The sequence below is a fragment of the Musca autumnalis genome, unplaced genomic scaffold (assembly GCF_047663935.1).
Source record: "Musca autumnalis isolate F117 unplaced genomic scaffold, ASM4766393v1 scaffold_3, whole genome shotgun sequence".
Lineage (NCBI taxonomy): Eukaryota > Metazoa > Arthropoda > Insecta > Diptera > Muscidae > Musca > Musca autumnalis.
This window is the reverse complement of record NW_027411866.1, coordinates 91,738,871-91,755,793: the sequence shown is the minus strand read 5'-3', so window position 1 is coordinate 91,755,793 and position 16,923 is coordinate 91,738,871.

Sequence of the window (16,923 nt, the reverse complement as noted above, 5' to 3'; positions counted from 1 at the left end):
GTGGACAAATATAGTCCATATTCGAACCTGATCTATATCTGGTAGACTTTATGAGAATGTGTAAAGTATGGACCAAATCGGTCACTCCCATCAAGAGTTATCGTGCGCACAATTTTTCCGAATATTTTTGAACTTTTGTGGGGGAGGTACCTGAAGGAGTGGACCTATATGGCCCATCTTCGAACTTAAATCGAATATGGACAAAATATTTCGATAGCCAAAATTTGAACCGAATCGATTGATCCGTTCGAGAGTTATCGTGCGCACCAGCCAGACAGACCGACAGACAGGCAGACAGACGGACGGACATTGCTAGATCTACTCAAAATTGTCTGAAACGGATATCATACAAACATACTTGGGGTCTAAAACCAATATTTCGATGAGGCACATTTTTGGTCGTATCAAAGTGTAAATACCCTCTTTAGCCTAAAGGCTAAGGGTATAATTAAAAAAATAAATTTGGGAAGTGATAGTTGGAAAACTGTTGGATATGCGGTTTACGTGTTCAGGTTGCGCTGTCCCAGCCACTTCAGATTTCTAATGATGTTGTTGTTGGTAGCGGGTTCAATAGTTGAATAGAAGGTCCAACGACATAGGATATGCTCGATCGTTTCCGTCTCTTCGTCGTCCTCACAGAGTCTGCAGTAGTCAACAAAGTCATCGTTCTTATTTCGGCTTTGCGCAGGTTCAATCATGAATTTGTTCTGTTGGCTGACAGAGTTGGTCAGATGGATCTTGGCACATTGCACATAGGTTCATTCTCTGGCTCTTTTGTCAAAGACCTTCTCAATATTCCGGAAAAGGTTACTAGATCTGTTGATTGCGATCCTCGTCTAGCTAAATTGTCTGCTTTTTGGTTTCCCATAAAATCGCATTGTCCTGGTACCCAGCATAGTCGGTAACTATTTGTTAGTGTTCCCAAAGCTGTTATAGACTCAAGGACGACCTCACACTTGATGTTACAGGATTTTATGGCTTTAAGAGCCGATTGAATATCCACAAAGATAGTCACTGGTTCAAAGACCTCTGCATACAGACTTCTTACCAATTCTGCTGCCTTCCAAATGGCGAAGATTTCAGCCTGGAATACACTACAGTCATTATCCAACCTGTAAGAGTATTCAAGTCCTAGCCTTTTAAAGTCGACGCCAGCCCTGGTACCTTCTTTCATCTTGGAACCGTCTGTGTAAAAAGGCAGACCATCCAGAGGAGGTTTATTACGGTTCCAGTGGTCTCTACTAGGGATAACGCCATCTACATCTTCAAATCTCAAGACTGGTGATATATACATAGTCGCTTAGTTTTCCACAAGCCCGGTGCACACGAAAATGTCAGACAAGCCCTATAGATCTCCTCTAGGATTTGATATGTACGTGGTGCTGCATATTAAAGCATCCTCGGTTTATGTGGCTTGAAAGTGTTGACTGCCCACTTTATCTTATTTCTGCTAACCACCTTAAGATCCAGTGGATGTGGACAGCTTGAATTTGGAAGTCGTAACACTCGTTTCTGTAATCGTTTTGTTTAAGATGTGCAGCTGATTGGGCCACAGCATCCGATCCTAATGTTGGGGCTGCCAACAAACGCTCTCACTTTAGCTATCCACAGGTTGTCCGTGCGATATTACCAGGGAATACTTGATTTAAAATCGGAAGTAGTGAGCTGCTTGAAAAATTCAACAAATGAGTTACCTTTGGCCACCCCGAAGTGAGTGGCGATCAGAGACTTTCCGTGCAAGTCCAACATTTTCACCAGGAGCTTACGAATATTTATAGTGCTTCGCATCAGATGCTTCTCGGGCAGGTCCATCCTTAGAGTCACTGGCCGTTGTTGGGGTTTCGTTGGATTCCCCATCGTCGGACAGCGATTTAGTGGCAGTGTGCCTTTGAAGATTCTTGTCGTCATATGCCAACACAGGACCAGTCGGAGTCGGACCCAACTCCGGTTGAGCATCAAGGTCCATACTCTCTTCGTTAGAGCCACGATTATCCTCCCTAGTAGACTTGGCCGTGGTGTTCAGCTCATCATCAGTTAGGGTCAAATTATGTAGCAATTACTTTGGGAGTATGTCCCCACTTTGCTCTTCCGGAACAGCCTGTCCAGCTGGTCGAGGAGTTCCCTACTTTGTCTCTCTAGACTATCATGGATAGCTTGAAAGGTCCCATGTAGGTCGTTCCCGCCCATAACTACGGTCCTGTCAGCCGTAGACTGGGTTTCGCCAGTCCTGGCCAAATCGTGTTCCATTTGGATTGCCGGGTCATCTATTTTTAGGGTCAAACTTGATGCACTTGTAACAGGTACAGCTGTAGGTGCCAAGGCATCCACACCTAAAACAGACGAATCAAAATCACTTGATCTCGACGACACATGGCTTTTGGTCTCACCAACGCTTGCCGCCGGTAATGAGTTATTAACTCCCTATACCGTAACCGCATTCCTCTTATTTTTTCCTACTCATCTTAGTTAATTATTTAAGGGAACTACCCCGATCCATTTTTGGTTCACGGGGGGTCTGAAGACCCACGAAGTCAGGCTCTCGTCAGTTCCAACTAAAGGCGTGCATTGATGGAACTGTTTGTATCAACAAAACAAATACAACAGATACATACCAGTAACTATTGTTATAAAAGAGAGAATGGGTGTAACAGTTATGTTATGATTTTGTGTGTGCGAACTCACCCTACCATCACTAGAGTTGTATAGTTCATGAACGAACTAGTTCAATTGAACGATTCATTGAAAAGAGCGTATGAACTAGATCAGTCGATATAGTTCATTATAGTTCACTGAACTATAATCAGTCGGTGACCGTACGATCAACGAACGATTCACAATCTAGTTCAACATGTCGTTCACAAATACATAAAGTGACGGCGTCGTCTATGTTAAGGGATGCCTTTGTAATGTGATCAGTTTGTTTATGTTTTGGATCAAGGTACATGGAGTAGCTGTCCGAAAATGAAGATTTCTACAAAAACATACATATTACACAAGGCGAATTTAACAAGGTGATCCAATAGTTGACGTTAGGTTGTAGTCTTCATTTGCTGTCAATTTTTTTTTTGCGCGTATAATCCACAAAAGTTAGAAGAAAATGTTAAAATATTATTCGCGAAGCTTAAACATAGATGTTGTACACAGATATTTTTTATAGAAGCGAAATATTTGTTATTTATTTTTGATTAAAAATATGTTTTGACAGCAAATGAAGACATCAGTTGGTATTATTGTATCACCTTCTTTCTTACACCATGATATTACAATAGCTGTGTCTGGTTACCCTAAAATTTGTAACAATTTGTACCAATTGTTGCTGGAAGTCGTCTGTTAACACAAAAAACCAGCAAAAGAGAGCGATTCGAGAGAGACATTTTGACAGTTCTTTCACTGAGAGCTTGCAAATTCTTGATGGACAAATTTCTTCTAGCAAGCACTTGCAAGCTCTTCTTCTTCCTGAAAACAATCAATCAGCTGTTTTTAGTTTTTTGTTGATTTATGTTTGTGAACATTAAAAACAATTTTATTGTGGAAATAACATAGTCTAATTGTATTGTTTTATGGAGAACAAATTTGTAAAGTGGAAAAATACTTTTTTGTTTCATTTTCTTTTTTATTTTTAATAAAATACAACGTGTTTGCTTCCTTTGTTGGCGGACAAATTGTTCTGTTTTGGCAAGTCAGCTGATTGCTTGCTGGTTTTTGCTGGGAAGGTGTCTGTTTACTTTTTTAAATTTTCGAGCAAAAGAGAATAAAAACCCCTTACTCTCTGAGAAAGTTCTCGCTGGACAATTCTTGCTGGGAAAGTAACCAGACAGACTTAATATGTACGATTTTTACCAGCCACCTAAACGAAGGTTGTTTTTTCTAAAATTAATTATTCTTTCTTTAAGAATGCAACAAAACTATGCAAATGTAATATTTTTGTTATGGAGTAGTTAAATTATATTAGTCTTTTGTTTGTATTTGGTGTATGTATGCGTTTTCATCAAACGACCGATTAAGAGCCGGTGAACGATTTTGATCCCAATGATTGAACTGGACAGTGAACTATGAACTAGATTACTGACCTAGTTCAGTTTAAAGAGCTGAGCTATTGAACTAGATCTTTCAAATGAACAGTTGTGTGTTGTATAATAGCAAGTAAGATCAGTATTTGTTTTTCGTTCTCAAATAACTGTGGTACCACAGATATTTTTCAAATACTATAAATACCATAAATACCATAGGTGGAACAACTAGAATTGTGTAAGATCAGTATTTATTTTTATACCCTCCACCATAGGATGGGGGTATATTAAGTTTGTCACTACGTTTGTAACTACTCGAAATAATAATTGTAGACCCAACAAAGTATATATATTCTTGATCAGCGTGCAATTCTACATCGATATAGCCATGTCCGTCCGTCTGTCCGTCTGTCCGTCTGTGGAAATCACTCTAGCGTCCGGATTGACGTAGGTTGATGAAATTTTGGGAAAATATGTTATATTTACGTAGGACTTTTGGTATTGAAAGCGGGCTATGTAGGTCCACGCTTTCGTATAGCCCCCATACAAAATGACGCGTGACGCGTCGTCGTTTTAAGGAATTTTTAAGATATTTGGCCCATTTTACCACCGAATCGGTTGTAATTTGGTACTTTGTGTCTCCAGAGGCCAAAAAATATTCCTACCAAAGTTGGGTTATATAGGTCCGCGTTTTGGTATAGCCCCCATATAAGGCCCCATATAAAGTACGCGTCATTTTAATATATTTTGAATGTATTAGACCCATTTGACAACAGAATTGGTTGTAATTTGGTATTTTGTGTCTTCAGAGGCCAGAAAACATTCCTACCAAAGTTGGGTTATATAGGTCCACGTTTTGGTATAGCCCCCACATAAGGCCCCTTATAAAGTACGCGTCATTTTAATATATTTTGAATGTATTGGGTCCATTTGACCAAAGAATCGGTTGTAACTTTGTATTTTGTGTTTCCAGAGGCTAAGAAACATTTCTATCATAAAATGTTTATATAGGTTCACGTGTTGATATAGCCCCCATAATACGATATCTCCCGATTTTCGATATTTTGAACGTTTTAGCCTCATTATCACACCGAGATGGCTGAAATTTGGTACTTAGTCTTCTTTAGGCGTATAAAACTTTCCCACAGAAATTTGTAGGTATAGGTCCACGCCATCATATAGCCCCCATAGAACGGTACCTTCCGAATTTCGGTATTTTGAAGGTTGTGGCCACATTAAACCACCGAAATGGCTGAAATTTGTGGTGGAGGGTATAAAAAGTTCGGCCCAGCCGAACTTAACGCTTTTCTTACTTGTTCGTTCTCAAATAACTGTGGTACCACAGATATTTTTCAAATACTGTAAATACCATAGGTGGAACAACTAGAATTGTGTTTTATGGCTGCTTGTGCATAGCAAAAACATAATAATCCCATTGAAATGGGATTAGAGAAAATATTGTAACTGTGAAAATTCTCTACAAGTATGGCCATTCGTAGGTTTTACCATTTTTGAAATATAGAAGTTCAAATTTGAAGCAAAACCGTGAAAATCTAAAAAACCCCTAAAAATGTGAGCTTTGACCGCGATTTATTTAAAAAGCGCTCCGGTGTTTTTTTTTTGGTTTTTGATTTTTTTCTATGAACATTGTTATCTACTTAATTTAAAGTTGGTTCAAGAGCACCGTGTTTCTTTAGGGATCGAATAAAAATGTTTGTTATATGTATTGCTTTGCTTATGTTTGTCCTTAAAGGATTGAATTAAATGTTTCTGTTTCTTTTTATTAATTTATTATTTATAAATAAAACCAATTTTTTATGTCATTAAGAAACATCTAAAAACATCTTAAAGATATCTTTGATTAATAATATTGTTACGAATGTAACTGATAGGTTTAAGTTAGTTTAGTTTAATTTCCATTAATTTAAAAATTTGAATTGTAACGTAAAGTTTTTATTACGCAGTTACTTTATTTAAGCAACAACAACTACCATGTAGAACTCTCTTCATCATTGTTTTGCAACAATAATGTAATTATCGTTTAGTTCCTACTTCTTGTATTTCGTGTAGTTGTTTGTTGTTGTAGTTACGTCATTACTGTGCTTGTATGTATGTGAGTATGGATGTTCGCTTAGTGCGAATGTGCGTCTGTATGTTCGCTGCACAGATTCGAGTTGTTGCCATATTTCTAGATATTTCTAGACCAAGGAGATTTTGGGTATAAATAGAGTTACGAATGGCAACATTGGGTAGTTGTGTTTTAAGCGTTGAACTGAACAGATCGGTTAAAGAATAGCTGCGTGCTAACTAGAGACTTGCTGTGTGCTTAGTAATTAAAGTCGGTTCCGAATAAGTGTAATAAAGTAAATAAAGCATTGTAGAAACGTAATCTAAAACGAACCCTGTTTTATTTGGTACAAATCGTATCGGGGAATAAAACAACGTCTACACGGACATTAGTTAAATCTAATTCCGTAACAATTGGAGTCAGCAGTGAGATTACGATCATCCTACAATGAAGTTTAAGGATCTGCGAGTGGAAGACTTGAAGAAGGAGCTAAGTAAGTTGGAGTTGTGTTCTACTGGCAACAAGGCCGAACTACAAAAACGCTTGTTGGAAGAGTTCGAGCGCCGTGGAATGAACATCGATGAATATGAGTTCGAGAAGGAGGAAGTCGAGTTATCGGCAAAGGGCGAATCCAGCGTTGAGGAAGTTTCGTCGGTAGCTGCCAGGGGTGACGATTTGAAATCAATGCTGGCTATGATGATGGAGAAATTAGATGCTAAAATGGAAGAAAATTCCAGAAAGAGCGAAGAAAATTCCAGAAAATTAGAGGAAAAGTTGGAGGAGAACTCTAGAAAAATCACCGAAAACTTAATGGCAGAAAATTCTAGGATGTTTGAAGAAAATTCAAGAAACTTAAAACAGGAGTTGGAAGAGAATTCTAGAAAAATTAACGAGAAACTCGAGAACATCACGATGGTGATTGAAAAGAGAGTAGAAAACGTGGAGGTACAAATGAAAGAGTTGGATAAAAAGATTTTGTCTGTTGACGAGAAAGTTCTGGCCCATGATGAGAAATTTGTGAACCTTGAGAAGAAAATGTCGGAACTGGAAATCAAAGGCGGCCCAGTGAGAGCTATCCATAACGCGTTAAAAATTAAGCCTCCAGTGTTCGACGGCTCTACCTCTTTCAATGTGTTCAAATTACAGTTCGAGACATTGGCTGCTAGAGATTCTTGGAACGACAACGACAAGGCGGTATCACTCCTTATGTCATTGAAGGGTGATGCTGCTGACGTATTACAGAGTATTCCCGCCGCTTCTAGGAATAACTATGGAGATATAATGGCTGCTCTTGAACGTAGGTACGGTAGTGAACACAAGCAAGAGATCTACCGAATGGAACTGAGGGGAAGAGTCCAGAAGCCAAATGAGACCTTACAAGACTTTGCGGCTGATATAGAGCGATTGGCGCAGCTGGCATATCCAGGAGAGACACATCCGTTGGTGGACCGCATAAAGATTGAGACATTTGCAAGTGGTATTCGTGATCCAGAGATAAAATTTGCGACGTATGCGGCACCGATAGGAACATTTGCAGAAACCGTGTCATTTGCCCTGGCCCAAGAAACCGCGAAGATGCTGGTGAAACCTAAAGCTTACAACGTGCGGAGGCTGGAAGTTGAGGACAACAATTCCCAGACCGTTGTCGACCTGCTGAAAGATGCACTAATGCATGTGAAACGAGGGGCTCCTAGAACGAAAAAGACTTGTTATAACTGTCGGAAAACTGGACACTTGGCCCGAGAATGCAGAGTGAGACAAGCAAGGCCCAGATCCACCTCACCGCCTTCAAAAAGCAACGACCAACCGGTGGCCAAGAATCTGCAAAGAGAGACATCAGGTGAATCAGATACAGCAGGTTCTGCTAATCACGAGGCGCCGGTGGCAGAGGATGAAAACGATGGTCCCACAATTTCTATAGCCATAGTCCAGCAGAAGAATCACAACTTGACGGTTAAAGGCTTCGTCAATGGTGTATTGCGTACCTTGACATTGGACACCGGTGCAACAAAGTCCATTATTAGATCGGATTTGGTAAAAGGGAAGGTATTGCCGTTAAATGGAGTCAAATTGCGGACGGCCACAGGCGAGAAGACCCCGGTGCATGGAAAGGCTTACCAAAGGCTAAGTATGGGTAGGAAATCGGTAAATTTCGATTTTATAGTGGCCGATATTATGGACGAAGTTATACTTGGTGTAGACTTCATGATTGCCTTCGATATCAATCTGGACATAAAGCACCGTGTGATGACTTGGTCCAATGTGGAAATACCGATAAATGTGGGCTACAACGAGAAAAGCAAACATCGCCCAAAGGCAGAATCCGGCGAGATCGCTGTCGATGTCCGTACGCTGAAGGTGGAAGCCGCCGACAGTTGGCCCGTAGGAAAGCGGAAAAATCCAGCAACGAGGACGAGAAAGCGAAGATGTGCGTCGAGGAAAGGTCCATCGGAAAGCGGCCGTACAACAAGGAAGGACAAGTCCGATGACGACCAGGTGGCACTTAGGAGGGTGACCGAGAAAGAAGGTATAACGTCAAGATTCCTGGAGAGAAAGCAACGTCCAGAAGAGCAGAAGTCCAAAGCTGACGCAGTAGAGGGTACATCTAAATCGGTTGCCACTACTACGGAACGAGAACTGCGTCTAGTCTGGAGGAACAGGCTTAAGCGGGAGGCAGTGTTACCAATGCCCATACCACAGAGAGGGAACTGTGCCTATTCGGGACGAACAGGCTTAAGCGGGAGGCAATGTTACGAATGTAACTGATAGGTTTAAGTTAGTTTAGTTTAATTTCCATTAATTTAAAAATTTGAATTGTAACGTAAAGTTTTTATTACGCAGTTACTTTATTTAAGCAACAACAACTACCATGTAGAACTCTCTTCATCATTCTAGTCGTTACATTACCTTTTGTTAATGTTCTTTTGTTTGTTTTGTTTTGCAACAATAATGTAATTATCGTTTAGTTCCTACTTCTTGTATTTCGTGTAGTTGTTTGTTGTTGTAGTTACGTCATTACTGTGCTTGTATGTATGTGAGTTAGAGCTGGCAAAAAATCGATGGCACTATCGATAATATCGATTGTTATTTAAAAATTCAATATCGATAGATAGTTTTGCCTATCGATATTATCGGAATAAAAACCCCTAACCTAAAATCCATTGAAATAAATAGAAATTTCACTGCTTTTCGATTATGTGTGTGTAAGAAAGTAAGTCCGTAGTCACACGTACACATTGTTCGGTAAAATAAAATTTATTTTTTTATTATTTTTAATAAATTAAAAGCATTTGTTTATTCTCCTTTACATTTCTGTGAACTACTTTAGCACAATTTCAAGAAAATAATTGGCATTTCCGCCATTTTCATCTCCAAAATAATGGCGATGACAACTTAACGATAATATCGATAGCAATCGATATTTTAAAACATTATATCGAAAATATCTAATGTTGGGAATATCGATGGTTTGCCAGCTCTAATGTGAGTATGGATGTTCGCTTAGTGCGAATGTGCGTCTGTATGTTCGCTGCACAGATTCGAGTTGTTGCCATATTTCTAGATATTTCTAGACCAAGGAGATTTTGGGTATAAATAGAGTTACGAATGGCAACATTGGGTAGTTGTGTTTTAAGCGTTGAACTGAACAGATCGGTTAAAGAATAGCTGCGTGCTAACTAGAGACTTGCTGTGTGCTTAGTAATTAAAGTCGGTTCCGAATAAGTGTAATAAAGTAAATAAAGCATTGTAGAAACGTAATCTAAAACGAACCCTGTTTTATTTGGTACAAATCGTATCGGGGAATAAAACAACGTCTACACGGACATTAGTTAAATCTAATTCCGTAACAATATTAATAGAAAACAAGTATGCAAAGGCTATAGTCGGGACGGGGCCGACCATGTGATACCCTACACCACTACACCTGTGCATAAGCTGTTCACTGGTAAACATTTCTTTTACGGAATACAATCCGACTACCACCAAACATAATATGCCTCTTTCTCTCTCGGACCTCCATAAACAACCAAAATTTCGGGACCATCCGATCAAAATTGCGACCTGTAGCGTGATTGCAAAAAATGGAAGAATTGGATGCATTACCAACTATTGTGGTATCCAGGGACGTACGCAGGATTTCATTTCGGGGGGGGGCCCAACTTCACCAAAAATCATGAAAATTAAAAATGTTATGTATCGTTACGTAAAGCTATTTTAAAGGGTTTTCTATGATTTTATGTATGAGGGGCACTAAAAACCTTCTGGCCTAGGCAACCCATAGTGTCGCCAGTGAGAATATGTGGAATAGATATATACAGTGTTTGGAGGATATAAACAGTTCGACCCGAACATAACGCCGTTTATTCTTTAAAGTACATATGGTAAATTTCAAATTTCTTTTGCAATTCTATTGGAAGAAATTGTAAAAATTTGTTTGCGAGCACATCCGCAATTTGTGGAACATAGATTAAGAAAAAAAGTTGTGGTTTCAAACCTTTTCGCTTTCACAAAATTGGATGCTGCGCTCCAAAGTTATGGGGGGTTTTATTCCTTTATAAAGAAAATGTATATATAAAGCGTTAACAGCATTTAATATCTATCCGTAGATGCCTAAATATTTACTAAATTTATTTCTATTTTCGCGGAGAATCAAGAAATACTGAAAAAATCTTGAAGTAAATTTAATTTATTCTAATTTAGAGTCCAAATAAAACTCGAAAAAATAAATTAAAAATACGTACAGATTCTAGACAACGCGCAGAAAAATATGAGAACAAAATTTTAACGATAGGATTTATAACTGCCATATTACAGCAACAACAAAAGACGAAAACTTATTGTTGGAATATTATTTCAAAAATATATTTTTTGTTTAATACGAAAAATAGAAAAAACATTTTTGGGAGTTATTCTACTATTTCCCTAAATTTCGATGCAAGGACTGACGGACTTCGCTGAAACTTCTTCAGGGTAAATGCGATAACAAACCCGAAAGTGTATTTGCTTACTTTGATAAACAATAGGATAATGAAATAGAAAGTAATATTGAAATTACAACCAAAGAAAAAACATAAAAGTTAAAAAACGTATAATTCGCGCTTTTCAGCTACAGCGAGTGCATCTCTATCAATATGTAGCGATTTTCCACTTTTCATTCAGCGGCAAAAGTGTGCCGTCAGCTGCATCTTACTGTTCAAAAAACCTTAATGTGGGTAAAAATTGCGCGATGTACATAAGATTATAAGGCTCATCCGATTTCAGTGACCGCCTATAACCGCGGATGTGCTACCAAATTCTATTTTGTACGAAATACGAATATTACTCCAGAATCTCGGTAATTTATGCCACACGGTTTTGGAAAATAATATAATCGCGTATAAAGGATTACATTTATGTAAAAATAACCAAAGAAAATCGAGGTTCAATGCGCGGAATCATCAAAATATAATTTTGCAGAATTTCCTACTTTCAAGGTAAATATAACCGCCGTTTTAGTGGATGGATTTGAAAGCGGGAGGGTTCGTTAGATCTGGCGCGTAAAAAAAACTAAAATCACGCGGGGTTCAAGGGTACCTGAGTCACAATTGTTAATTTTGTAGCCACAAAATAGGTTTTTAATGAAAATTCACACTCATGAGATATACATCAAACGACGTGGAATCACGAGTTCTACAATCCAATAAATAGTTTGGGTATTTATCTGGTTGCGCCCTCCAATTATAAGATAAATTCACAAAAACCATATTTCAAAACTTCAAAGTGTCAGCATCGATTTTAGGGGGATACAGTGTATATATCGAAAAGTCATACATTAGAACAATGTTGCCCAAGGGGTATTCTTCAATTCTTTCTTTGACCTTAGGTCTGAATTTTCCGTGGTTTGACCAGAAATCAGGAAAGAACACAAAAAAACTTGTAAACTTCAACACATTTCTACCCATTTTTTAATATTACCACCAACACAGCTTCCACATAAATTATTTGTTATGGTTCATTTTATGCGACCCCAGCTAAAACACTTCAATTAATATAAATATATTCATATTGTATAAAATATATTGACAGTTCACGACTTATTAAATGGTGAACCTCAACTTCAACGATTGTAAAACATTTTTGAATATTACCATATAGGTATAACACACTAATTTCAGTGCCATTAAAAACGTTTTGTATCATTGTAAGAAAATAACATTCTTTAAGTGCATAAAAACACCAAAGCTTTACTATTTTACCAGAAGTGATAGAGTCAATGAAATCCAACTAAACATTCAGAAAGTTACATTAATAAAAATTATCAGGAGCTGGGCTATGCAATCTACGACTCATTGACTCCGAATCCAACTCGTAGTACTGTTTGAAACTTTGCAAAAACATTTTAGCTCAATCCTGAAAAATTAGGTTGAGTCGAAAAACTCCATCTGATACATCAATGGTTTCCAACAACCAATCACTTCTGTCAGCACAGCGGAGGCAAACTTATAAAAATTCATAACTTTTGATTTCTGAAAAACAAGAAAAAGTAACAGTCGGGTTTGCTTACAGAGATATACCCTCAGCATGTGCGAGTTGAGACTTTTACGAGTATATATAGACAGATCGAATACGGGGTACATAGCCAATTTTTGTTCTGTAAATTGTATATCCAGGAAGTTTCAGAATTTCGTCTCCTTTCTTGACTTCGATGAAAGCGTAAAAGTTTTGAATTTTTGTACAGACGATACCTGAATTTTAATTTGGTCGGCGTAAGATTTACAGCTTTTGGACCAATACTGATATAACCATTGACTCACCCACAAAAAATACAATATCGATGTAAACAAGCCCATCCATATTCGAAAGTACTCTAGGTCTCAAAAAAATCGAATTGGACTTTGCTCGCGATTTTAGGGAAACATTTTGAAGTCTGGCTGGGGAAGTGTTCAAAGGAAGTTTGAACAAAATATTGCGAGATCCAAATTTTGGACAAAATCTTTTGATCTGTTCGAGAGTTATAATGCGCTCGAGCCATACAGACTGACGGACGGACGAACTGGGATAAATCGACTCCAAATTGTAGCGCGGGTTACATTTTTATCATTAGCCTAACAGCTGAGGGTACAATATCACGGTACTCTTGAACCAACGTTAAACCGGGAAGTTCTTGCGGATTCTGAAACAGCAATATTCATAGACGAGAAAAATCCAAAAACAAAAAAAATCGCTGGAGGGATTTTTAAATAAATCGCGGTAAAAGTTCACATTTTTAGGTTTTTGCGACTTTGCTTGGAAACTGCAAGTCCTATCGAAATGGGGCTAAGAAAAATGGTGTAGCTTTGAAAATTGGATCCTCGGTTGTACTATTTTTGAGATATATAAGTTTAAGTTGGGAAATTGCTGTCATGACATTGTTTTATAAGGAGACGATACAGTCAGTGAATTGTCCCAACTTGAATTTCTATATCTCAAAAATTGTAAAACGTTGGAAAATATCATAAAAGAACAAGAATTTTCACTGCTACAACATTTTCTTTATTTCCATTTGGATAGGGCTTGTGGTTTTCCAGCAAAATGGTCAAAACCTGAAAAACCCTAAAAATGCGTTTTTTTATTTTTTCATCTATAAACCCAGGTGTAAGCTTCATTCGTTTAAAGTTGATTCAAGAGCACCGTTATATACAATACAAATAACAGCAGATTTTAATACAATACCAAATAACCAATGTTTGAGCATTAATTTCATTTACGGTTGCTTTCAGCTACGAATTTGTTACTGATAGGAAAGAATTCAGATGGGCATGCTATTTATAGCAGATATCATCACTTTATGATGCACAACAATAAATTTTTCTCCATTATTTTCTCCCACTATTTAGCAATAAGTTAATATAAAGTAGGAATACAAAATTTTGATACAGGCAGTATATCAATTTGCTAATTGGTTTTCGAGATATACTCCACGGAAACCCCTTGATATGTCGTACATATTGTCCAATAGGCACTTCATTTTATGTACTTCTAATCCTCACAATAATGAATTTGTAATCTTTTGAACACAGCCATGGCATAAGGGAGGAATTCAGTTTTACTGGAAGTTTCTTTCAAAATTCAATATTTCTTCAGACAACTTGTTGATAAAGTACATTTTCAGTACAGAACCTTCAGAACAATATCAGATTTCATTTGAAATTTCAAATACAAAAATTATTTTAGAGAAAAAATCGTAATAATTTGTTAAAGTAGCTCAAAAATTTTTGTCGGACCAAAACATTTCGGGGGGGGCCCGGGCCCCCCGTGCCCCCCCTTGCGTACGTCCCTGGTGGTATCTCCCTTGTTTGACCACCTTCGCCAACCTACTTTACACCAATATACAGTTAATATTTTCTTCTTCCATTGACAGGCTGTGCCGTTGAAATACCCCTACTAGAAACCGATATATTCACAAAGAATAAAACTTTGAATTTCGCAAAAAAATCAATAGGCTTCTTTCTCTGTGGGCCCCCATCAACCCGCAAAATTTCGTGACTATCCAATCAAAATTCCAACCTGTAGCGTGATTACACTTACACCAACATATTTTGCAACAATATAAAGGAGATATTTTCTTCTTCCATTGGCGCGCTTTCCTTTTGGAATACTGCTACCAGAAGCGGAGATATTCGCATAAAAAACGTTGACTTTTATCCCCAACAGCTTTTTGCTTATTCCGACTCCTGAATATTCTCCGACCATCACCAAGCTTAATAGGTTTCTTCCCCTGTGGGACCCACATCAACTCCCAAAAAGTGACGATCCGATCAAAATTGCGACCTGTAGCGTGATTACAAAAAAATCGGAAAATGGGATGCATTACCGACTATTGCGATATCTCTGTTGTTTGACCACCTACGACAGCCAACTTTACATCGTTGTAAAGGTGATATTTTCTACTTTCCTTGCAGGGTTTTGCTTTTGATATACCTCTTAAAGAAACAGAGCTATTGACTTTGAAATAAAACGTTGACCTTTTCCGAAATAAGTTTTTGCCCATTCCGACCCCCAAATATTATCCGACCATCATCAAAATCATTAGGCTTCTTGCTCTGCGCGACCCCCAATAACTCCCAAAATTTCGTGACGATCCAATCAAAATTGCGACCTGTAGCGTGATTACAAAAAAATCGGAAAATGGGATGCATTCCCGACTATTGCGATATCTCCGTTATTTGACCACCTACGCCGACCTAGTTTGCATCATTGTAAAGATGGAATCTTCTACTTTCATAGTCAGGCTTTGCTTTTGGAAATTCTCCAACCATAGCTGTGATATTCGTCATTATAATTAAAATCTCAAAAATGAAAATTTGGGTTTTATTTGCGACTATTGTGATATCTTCGTTGTTTGATCACCTACGAGAACCTGCTTTACATCATTAGAAAGCTGATATTTTCTACTTTCATTGTCAGGTTTTATTTTTGTATACCCTATACATAAGCTGAGATATTCGCTTTGGAAAAAAACGTTGTCTTTTTATCCACCTAAGTTTTTTGCCCTTTCCGACCCCTAAATATTATCCGACCATCACCAAAATCAATAGGCTTCTTCCCCTCCAGGGCCCTCATCAACACCCAAAATTTGGCGACGATCCGATCAAAATTGCGACCTGTAGCGTGATTACAAGGTTTAGATGGACAGACGGACGGACGGACTGACGGACGGACACACATAGCCAGATCGACTCAGCTCGTCGAGACATTAATTTTGGTATATATAAGTATGGGTCTACGACCATTATTTCGATGCGTTACAAACTTTTTGGGCAAAACCAACTTATAATACCCTCCCCACATAGTGGTGTAGGGTATAAAAATGATTGAGGCAAAATATGGAATTGTTTTGCAGTATTTCTTCACAACAGGTCGTTCAAACCAGGGTTTCGGAGTCTGAGTCTACGAGTCGGAGTAGAGCAATTTTGCTGGAGTCGGAGTCTGAGTCGAAAAAAATAACTCGACATCGACCCCGGGCAAAACTTTTTCCACGTTATAGAAATGCATATAACATTAAATTACAAGGTACAAGAACATTTTTTTAAAAATCATTATTTATTTTAAAAGTTATAAGAAAACATATATGCAAACGGTATATTAAAGGACAATTCAAGGGATATTTACTATCCTCTGAAGTGTACACCTTTTTCAGATATACACTTGACCCCGGTTATTTACCTCTCTGCTTAACTGCCTTTCCCGTTTAATTGCCTCATAATCTAAATCCTCAAAAGTTTTTCATATAAATGAGTTCAAACTATACCGGTTAATTACTTTTCTATAAGTACCCAAGTCGGATATTTACCTGTCAAATATTTTCCCAAAAGGAACATTTATTAATACTTTTCTCGGTTTATTACCCGCAATGGTATATTTCTGAAACAATCGGTTTCGATGACTACGTGAATTGTGATGAAGATGTCCAGTGTTATGTTATGGTGTTATGATCACGGATGAATAAATTTCTTATTGAATAAATAATATAACTTACATTACACTCTTATATTAGACCTTTTTGCAGGGTTAACCTTCTTTAAAAGGATTTATTTGAAATATAAGCAATGGAATTGACATTTAAAATTAAGTCGGTTTGTTAAATCCGGTTATATATAAACGGGGTATTAGACTTGGTTTTATTTTTTGACTTATTGTTTTCTAATTGTTGTCATTTTTTGTAAGGTTGAAATGAGATTTTTGTAACTACCCACATTAGGTAGATATGCGAGATTTTCGTAACTGCCTTTCCCGCATAACTACCCCAATTTTTTGGAATTTTATGAAAGGTAGTTAACCGTGGTGCAGTGTAATTTGAATCATTTTAGTTGTAATTCGAATTAT